Consider the following 9,210-nt stretch of genomic DNA (forward strand, 5'->3'; position numbering starts at 1 on the left):
TGGGGTCCCAGCCAAGGTCAGTGTGGGCCACAGACCTGGCTCCTGGCCTCTGAATGCCGTTTCTGCAGGGGCGGGCTCTGTGGAAACATGGGCCCTGATGATGCCTTCTGAGGGTGCTCTGGGAACCTGTTCAGCAGGATGCTGGAAAGAACTGGTGCCCATCCCAGGGGACCCAAGGGGGTCCTACAGGTGCAGCTGCAGGTCAAGGGGAAGTCCTGAGATGCCCCGTGAATAATGAGAGCTCTTGAGGTGCAGGCTGTGCCCAGGGTCTGCTGCCTGGGTGGGGCACATGGGAGACCTTCCCTCCCTTGAGGCCACCTTGCCTGCCAGGGGACCACACAGTGGTATCCTATGAGGCAGGAGCAGCCCCTGTGGGATGTTATTGGTGAGAAGCAATGAGATCTGGTTTTGCAAGGTGGTGGGGGGAGGCGGGGAGAAGGGCTGAGAGTGGCCATGTGGGGAGCCAGTGAGCGTGCTGGTGGAGGGAGGGGATGGGCACCGGGACCCTGCAAGGGGCCGTGGCGTGGTGGTGATGGTGGTGATGTTTCATTGTGCTGTTTACATGGGCCTCCGTGTCTTCGGAGGGAGAGCAAACCTTGGCGTCTTCCTGACCACTGACCACACGCATGAACTCATAGCAAATTAATCAAATCATTCTTTTCCAGGAAAACAAACACAGAATCCATGTTCAGGACATTTCCCCTCCCCAGACAATGACCCACTGGGTGAAACTCCAGAAAACTGCCTCGTCCACACAGACCTGGGAAGCCCAGACCCAGCCTGTGGGCAGTCAGACGGTGGTCCCCAGAGTTCCTGCTGCTGGTCCAGCACAGCTGGCAGGTTATAGGGGAGGGTCATGTCCCCCTGGGAGGCTCAGGAGGCAGATTTCTGCAGAAAGAGTTAAAAAGCCATCTAGGGTTAGTCACACAGAGGAGGAGGTGACACATTCACATTCGAGGGCTGAGGAGCGTTGTCCTGGTGCCTGTGCACGACCTGCTCCTCCTCCAGGAGCGGAGCTGCAGAGGCCCAGGGCTGATGGGGAAGGCACCACGCCCTGCCAAGCTCCCAGCCTCTCGCAGGGCCTCCCCTGCAGCGGCTCAGACGACACTGTCCACCTGGGAGCATCACCCTCACAGTGACCCCACTTGGGAACCAAAGACACGGGGCCCAGGAGGCCAAAGACAGGAGGCCCAGGCCCCCACTGGGGCACCCTGGACAGACCAGGTCCCACCGGGGCACCATGGACAGACCAGGCCCCCACCACGGCAACACCCTGCACTCCTGAATCTCCAGGTCACCCACCAAGTCATTTCCTCTGTGTCTTTTCCTTGTTCCAAGCTCTCCACCTCCCTGAACCTGAGCACACATGGCCTGGAGGATATACTGTGTGACTGTGCATTTTATGGCAGTTTTACAAGAGTGACGTGTCATATGAACTTTCCACCTGTGTCTGGGATGCCCCTGAGTCACCTGGACACGTCTCTTCCATGGAAGGCTGCACAGGCAGATGCTGTTATGACTGAACTGTGTCACCCCTAAATTCTCACGCTGAAGCTTTGACCCCCAGAATCTCAGAATATGACTTGAAGGCCCTTGAAGATTGGGCCTTTAAAGAGTGACTCAGTGAAACCAGGCTGATAGGTTGGGCTCAAACCCAGTCTGACTGGTGTCCTTGTAAGAAGAGGAGATGTGGACGCAGACATGCTGAGGGGAGGAGGCTGCAGGGAGGGACAGCCGTCTGCAGGCGAAGGAGAGAGGCCTTGGGGGCAACCGGTGCTGCTGACACCATGATCTCGGAGCTCGGCCTCCAGGATGGTGAGACATGCATTCCCGCCCCAGCCTGTGGCGTTGTCGTGGCAGTGGAGCCCACCACACGCCCAGCATGCCAGCGCCGTGGGTGCCCAGCATGCCAAGGGGCTGGATTCGCAGATGCTCCTGGCTGTAGCTGATGTGGCCGGACCACAGTGCTCCGCATTCCTCTCGGCACACAAGGCTCGCCTGCCCCACATCAGCCCCTGTGGCCATCAGCACTTTTGCTTTTTCATTTTTGCCAGTGTGACATGTCCCAAGTGACACCTCACCCCTCATGAAGCCAGTGCCCACCCAGGTCCCTTCCAGCAACGCACAGCCCCTGCTGCCCAGGGCAGGCCACCCTCGTGGTGACGACCAACTCCCGGGCAGGGTTGCCCCCAAGCCAACAGCTCAGTCCCCTCCCAGTCCTCCGCACTCCTGAGGTATCTCCCCAGAGGCCCCCACCTCCAGATGCCCCTGTCCCAGAGAGCAGCCCCCGTGTCTGTGGTGCTCGCTTCCCTGACAGCCAGTGCACCCGAAACCTTCTCAGGTCTGATGGCTCGTGGACTTGCTCGTTGGTTCGCCCAGTCAAAGCCCTCTCCCATCTTCCCATAGAGTTTGTCTCTTTCTTGACAACTTATAAGAGTTCTTAGTACAGGGGCTGGCCCCGTGGTTGAGTGGTTAAGTATGTGCACTCTGCTTTGGCGGCCCAGGGTTTTGCTGGTTCGGATCCTGGTTGCGGACAGGGCACTGCTCGTCTGGCCATGCTGAGGTATCATCCCACATGCCACAACTAGAAAGACCCACAATGAAAAATACACAACTATGTACCAGGGGGTGGGGGGCTTTGGGAGAAAAAGGAAAAATAAAATCTTTAAAAAAAAAAGTTCTTAGTACAATATGGACTTTAGCTATCTGTCACCTGAATTAAACTAGTTTCTCAAATCAATGATTTGTCTGCTGACTTGGCTTGTGGAATATTTTGCTACATTCAAGTTTCAACTTTGATATAGTTAAGTGTGACTGTAGGGAAATATGGAAGTATATATATAAGAGATTACTGTGTTTCTCCAGACAGAGTCTGTAAAAGGAGAAGAAAACCAAAAAAATTAATATCCTCAAAGAGATGAGAGAAAGTATCGTGACCACAGAAAAAGATCAGAATGCTACAAAAGTAATTATTCAGAGAACAAAAACAAGCTCTTGGAAATAAACATGACGGCAGAAATGAAAAGCTCAGTGAAGGAGCTGGAAGTCAGAGTTCAAGCGTCTCCTTGAAAGTAAAGCCAAAGACCAAAAAAAAAAAGGAAATAGGAAAGGTTTTTGGAGTCCAGTCTGAGAGGCCCGAGATCCTGACAGTGTTTACCACAGAAAGAGGGAGAGAGAAGACACAGGGAGGAGATAATTTAAAATTAGTAATTCAGGGGCTGGCCTGGTGGTGCGGTGGTTAAGTGTGCACGTTCTGCTTTGGTGGCCCAGGGTTTGCTGGTTCGGATCCCTGGTGCTCGGCAAGCCATGCTGTGGTAGGCGTCCCACATACAAAGTAGAGGAAGATGGGCATGGATGTTAGCTCAGGGCCAGTCTTCCTCAGCAAAAAGAGGAGGATTGGCAGCAGATGTTAGCTCAGGGCTAATCTTCCTCAAAAAAAAAAAAAATTAGTAATTCAAGAAAATCTCTGGAACTGAAAGACAGGAATTTCCAGATTGAAAGAGCTGCTGGGCACCTAGCAATGGGATGAAAATGAAGCCACAGAAAGGCCATTTTCATGAACTGTGAGAACACTGAGGACAAAAAGAAGCCCTAAAACTTCAAGCCAGGAAAACCAACTGGGAGCAGCTCCAGTGGCCTGGTGGTTATAGTTTGGACGCTTGGCTTCGGTGGCCTGGGTTTGGTGTCCCCTGTCAGTATTGTCTGTCAGTAGCCATGCTGTGGTGGTGGCTCACATAGGAGAACCAGAAGGACCTACAACTATGTACTGGGACTTTGGGGAGAAAAGAAAGAGGAAGGTTGGCAACAGATGGTAACTCAGGGCAAACCTTTCCCAACAACAACAAAAAAAGAAAAAATGAAAAACCGAGTGGGTTTCACACCATGGATCAGCAGTGACAATAACATCACATTTACCCACAGCAGCATTGGAAGCCGGGAGATGCGAGGACAATGTTCTCACAGCTCGGAGGGAAAATGGTGACTGTGCTGGAGTTTTATACCCAACCAAACTGTCATCTGGTGAGCATGGACTAAAGGCATTTTAAAGCCACGTGTCTGCCTGCCATGTGCCCTTTCTCAGGAAACTACTGAAGGACTACTCCACCAAACAAGGAGTAAACTGAGAAAGGGGAAGGCATGGGATCCCGGAACATCCAACCCAGGGAAGAAGCAAAGGGAATCTTTAGGATGAAGACCAAGGGAGCTCTCAAGGTGCCAGCCCTGCCACAGACCCAGGCAGGATGGTCCAGGACTGCGCAGGTGGGGGCTCCTGCAGGGACCTCCTTGGAAATACCCTTGTGTTAGAACGTAAGCCACTGGTGGGAGCCTGAGGGTGAACTGGTGATGAGTTCAGAGAAAACTTAGCTGGCACGAAAAAAGAAAGGCAATTATTAACTCCAGGGAAAACAGCGCATCTGTGGGTAGGAACAGTAACCATGGCATGCCACAGGCCTGGCGTGAATGCAAATCTAATTGCTGAATACAGAGCTAACTAGAGATATAAGGTAACTCTGTTGGGAATATAGGAGGACCCAAGTGTGTGTGGGAGTGGGGAGAAGTGAAGAAATAATTGGCATCTTCCTTAGAGTGAATTTAACAGATAGCACCTGAGACGGAAACACTGAGAAGCTGATATTCAGTCACGTTCTCACGCAGACGCTGGCACAGGAGTCGCATGGGAAGATGGAAGTGGTTGCCCATGGGGCTGGTGTCGAGGGTCTGGCAGAGGCTGGATTTGTTCAAGCCTCACAGAAATGTCTGACTCTTAAACTACATACAAGTATAACTTTGATAAAAAATGAAACTAAACATTCAGTTGGTGCACTCCCCATCCTCCGAGGCCTGGCAGTCATTTCAGCAAAACGGAAATGACCTGTAATGAAAGGTCAGCTGGAACTTGGCTGTGAATGTATCTGTTCTCATTCCATTTTCAAGGAAATGTCTCTGAGCACCTTTCCTGACTCTTCTACGTAACAGGCCACCTCACATTTCCACCCCCCTTTTGATAGTTGATATTCTGCTGGACAGCATCCATTTCTCTGGGTTTTCCCAGTATGGGGCCACATGCAGTCCAGCACCCCCAGCCCACTGTCCACCCTCCAGGTCAGGCACGGTCTCCATGGTGTCCACTCATTTTGCTGCGTGGCCGTGAGGCTGTGTCGCTATGGCGCTACCCTGTGCCTCGGGCCTCATCTCAGTTCACTGTGCCTGTGTTACCATGGCCCCCTGGGCACTGAATCTCGGCAGGATTGAATTCCACACATAGACGTGTGTCTTGTCAAACAGGATAAATATGGTTTCCTTGCAAGAGTGTCTGGCCGTTGTCGTGTCCAGGAAACGTAAACCAAGCCATCTGGGTCTTGCTCCCTGCCTCCAGGGCCCCCAGGTTTCAGGCTGTCATCTTCAGGGATGGCTGGGTCATAAATAGGCCCGTGAACAGTTTAGGCCCTTCCCACAGGAAGTTCAGAAACACACACAAACGTCACAGAGGTCCAAGACCCCGACTTCTCCTGGGGAGCCCTGGCATCACCTCGCAGCCTTTCCATGGAGACGACTGGGGCTGAATTTCCAACAGGCCACGGTGCTGTGGGGTCTCGGCAGCCCGGCCGACCAGCACTGGCCCATTTTCAAGCCCCAGCTTTCCCATCTGTTTTCAAACACTCCCACGTGTGTGTGGGCACAATCCCCACCCATCCCCCCAACAAATAGCATAAATGGCCACTTTCTGTAAGACTGTCCAGCAAGGGCATCCACTTCCAGAGGCCCCCACCTTCTCCCGTGGGCTCCTTGCCGCCCAGGGCACAGCCCCATGCTCACAGCTGGGACCTTTCCAGAGTCCCTGATGCCCCAGTGCCACCAGCAGCATCAGGACACCTCAGAGACAGAAGGGAAAGCTTCGGAATGGGCGCTGGTGGGGGTGGGGCACGGGTTCTGGAGCCAGCTCCGTCCAGAAGCGATCAGGTAACCTCGGACCCCAGGAGACAAACCTCTCCGGACGCTCCCCATGAGCCTCAGTCCTACCTGGTTCCCGAGGATGGCGGCGTCCCGGCACGGCTCCTCAGGGCACCCGCTCTGCCTTATCATGGCCTGGCTGGTCGGAATGCGGTGGAAACCTTTGCCTGGTACAAGCGGCCTCTGCAACACAGCCCAGGAATTTTGCATTGAATAATTTTTAACTTCTGCTCTGAGAGAAAACCAGGGTTGTGTAAAGTGTCTGTCTACACAGGAATGCCAAGGGGCTTTCATTTGCAAGTAAATACCTCAATAATAACGAGGAAAACTGCCTTGGGGGAAAAAAGAAGAAAAAACAGAGAAAGAAAGTGCTCACAGGGCCTCAGGGCCCTGCCGGTCAGGCGGTCTTACCTCTCCCCCAGGGAAGTGAGGGCAGCGTCTCAGCCGGGGACCCGAATGGTGGACGGGCTTCTCTGGGGGCTGGCCCGCCTGGCGACTGCTCCCACTCCGCATCCCCCCACCTCCCCTGGCCTCTGACCCCATGCCCCGTCCTGCCATTTCTTTCAACAGCTTCAAATTTCAGAAACTGCCGGAGCCAGGCACCACCCCAGCGACCTGCCACCGCCTCCAGCACTCCCTGGGCTGCTCTGCACTCATCCGTGGCTCGGGCCGAGACCCTGTGACTGGACGTGACAGAGGCCGCACGCAGCTCCTGTAGGCCCTGTCGCCACATGGGGGCTGGCCCTGCTCCAATGACCATCACCCAGTGAGCTGGAATATGCACAGCCCCAAACCAGAGTTTTCCTTTAAGAAGACCTCCAGTTCCTCCAGCTCTGGGTCAGGCGTGACAGTTGCTCATAGTACCCAGGTAAGGCCTGCACACCCCATGTGGGAGGGCACCCAGCCCCCATGCGGCATCACCACCCACGGCAGAGGATGGTCCGACAGCCCAGCTCTGTCCCCCACAGGGGCCACAGGCTCGGCACCCTGCCTGCCGCCATAGAGAGCCCTGGGTGTTGGAGGGCTGAGCTTGGGAGGGGCTCTTGTCCAGCAGCCGGAGGTGCGGCCGAGAGAGAGGCCAGACACGAGGGGCCTGGGCAGGTGGGGTCAGGAGGGGCTGGTTCTCCAAACACACCCAGGCTCTGCTCCAGGACAGTGGGAAGCTCGCCTTGCAGTGACCCGGCTGGGCCAGGCGGGTGGACGGGACAGCAGTAGGCCCTCTGTCCAAGGAGGCGGATACTCTTCCAGCAAGGCCCACGCTGGGAACCATCCTCGGGGACACGCATGGGGCAGGCCCTCAGGACCCGCGCTCTTGAGGGTGGTTGTGGAGGGCCGAGTGAGGAAGAGGACACGGAGCAGACCCAGGCAAGGCCGCGGGGCCAGGGCCCCCCACAGCCGAGGGCGGCCTGGAGGGGTGTAGGTGGCTTGGGGTTCTGGAACAAGAGGGCCCTGTCCCGCTCACCTGGGTGGGGGCACAGGTCCTGCCCCTGTCCCCGCCCGCCCCCACTCCCTGCAGGTTGTTTTGGGTGTGACGCCTGGCTGGCTTTCTTCCATTTCTTCCCTTGTTCACTCAGCATCGGATTTCAGGATGTGTCAGCGTAGCCCTGGAGCCGCTGATAGGCTGCTAGCGTTGCGTGGAGCCCACCACGGCCGCAGCCCCACGCTCAGCTCTGCAGGGACGGCCCCAGCCCGGCTGCCCTGCTGGCCCCTGGAACCCTGTACACACTGGGCCCATGGCCTGCACATGCACCAGTGCGCCACACTGGGCAGGTGGACGCTGAGAGAGCCCTTCTCGTGACTCACTTGCATTTCTCTAACTGCTGATGAGCTTGGCCGTGCCCCTGTGCCAGGCCTTCCAGTTCAGGGTCTCTTCTTCTGGACGTGCTCACCCATGGCCTTTGCTCGCTTCCTTCTGTGTTTGTGAGATGTCTATCCTCTTCCTGTAAAAATGCAAAATCCCTTGTATGTCCCAGACCAGAGTACCTACGGATTTGCACATGTCAATTATCTCTCGGTTCTGTCGTGTCCGTTGGGCAGGAAACCCTGATTCTGATGTGATCAAATGTGTCCACTTCTCACCGACAGTTTGTGTGTCTGAGGTTTGGTTTAGGCCCTCCCTCCCCGTCCCTCCAGGCCACCAGGCATCACCAGCGGTTCTTCGAAGACGGCTGACCCGCACGTGCGATCCGGGACTCGTTCTGTTTTGCCCACAGCACGAGCCTGTCCCCAGCCCCCATCCCGGCACTGTCATCCTGTATTAAACACACACGACCTCAGGTCTGTCCCCAGACTCTCGCTCCTGGGCCCGCGTGTCCTTCTTGCCCAGCTCCCCTGGTTTCGTAACCACCGCTTTGCCATGTGCCCGGACACCTGGAAGAGTGAGCTCCTCTCTTCCCTTTTTTTTTTTTTTTAAGGTTTACTTAGTTATTTGTGCCTTTTTCTTCCATAACTTTTAGAGTAAGTTTATCTAGTCCGACGGTAATTTTCAGTAGGGTTGCGTGGACCTACCAGGTTAATCAGGAAAGACTGAGGCCAATCCAAGAACATGGACTCTCCGTGGCCTCAGATCAGCATCCGTGGCCTGTATTTGAGCTTACAGCTCTCTCCATAGAGGCTGTGTATATTCCAGCTTATGTTAATTCCTAGGTACTTTATCATATTCCTTGCTATTTTGAATTCTTTTTTTTCTAATTGGTTATTGCTGGTATAGAGCAATATTGTTGGTTTTTTCTTTTTTTAAAAATTGAGGTGAAATTTACATAATATAAAATTAACATTTTAAAGTGTATGTTCTGGTGGCTGTTAGTGGCAAGGTTGTGTAGCCACCACTGCCTCTCTCTATTTCCAGAACATCTTCATCACTCCAAAGCAAGCCAGTACCCACGAGCAGTCCCTCCCTGTTCCCCACGCCCCAGCCCCTGGCAACCACCAATCTACTGTCTGTTTCTATGGATTTGCCTATTCTGGATATTTCATATAAATGGAATCATACAATATGTGGCCTTCTCTGTCTGGCTTCTTTATAATACTATTGATTTTTTTATTGTGATAAAATACACATAAAATTTACCATTTTAACCATTTTTAAGTACATAGTTCAGTGACAGTAAGCACTTTCACATTATTGTGCAACCCTCACCCCCCCATCTCCAGAACTCCTTCATCCTCCCAAACAGAAACTCCGTCCCCATTAAACACTAACTCCCATCCCCCTCCTCCAACACCCCACCCTCCATTCCACTTCCTGTCTCTGAATCT

The 9,210-nt window shown here is 54.1% G+C and overlaps 1 long non-coding RNA gene across 1 annotated transcript; it reads right to left on the reverse strand.

Annotated features, from left to right (window-relative positions):
* Positions 1-547: 547 nt before the first annotated feature.
* LOC124239983 (uncharacterized) lies at positions 548-6,814 on the reverse strand. The gene is made up of 3 exons (XR_006888745.1): positions 6,364-6,814; positions 6,022-6,135; positions 548-888 (listed from the first exon to the last, which is right to left on the reverse strand). It is a non-coding gene; the product is annotated as an uncharacterized LOC124239983 (long non-coding RNA).
* Positions 6,815-9,210: the final 2,396 nt, after the last annotated feature.

The sequence above is a fragment of the Equus quagga genome, chromosome 5, assembly GCF_021613505.1.
Source record: "Equus quagga isolate Etosha38 chromosome 5, UCLA_HA_Equagga_1.0, whole genome shotgun sequence".
Lineage (NCBI taxonomy): Eukaryota > Metazoa > Chordata > Mammalia > Perissodactyla > Equidae > Equus > Equus quagga.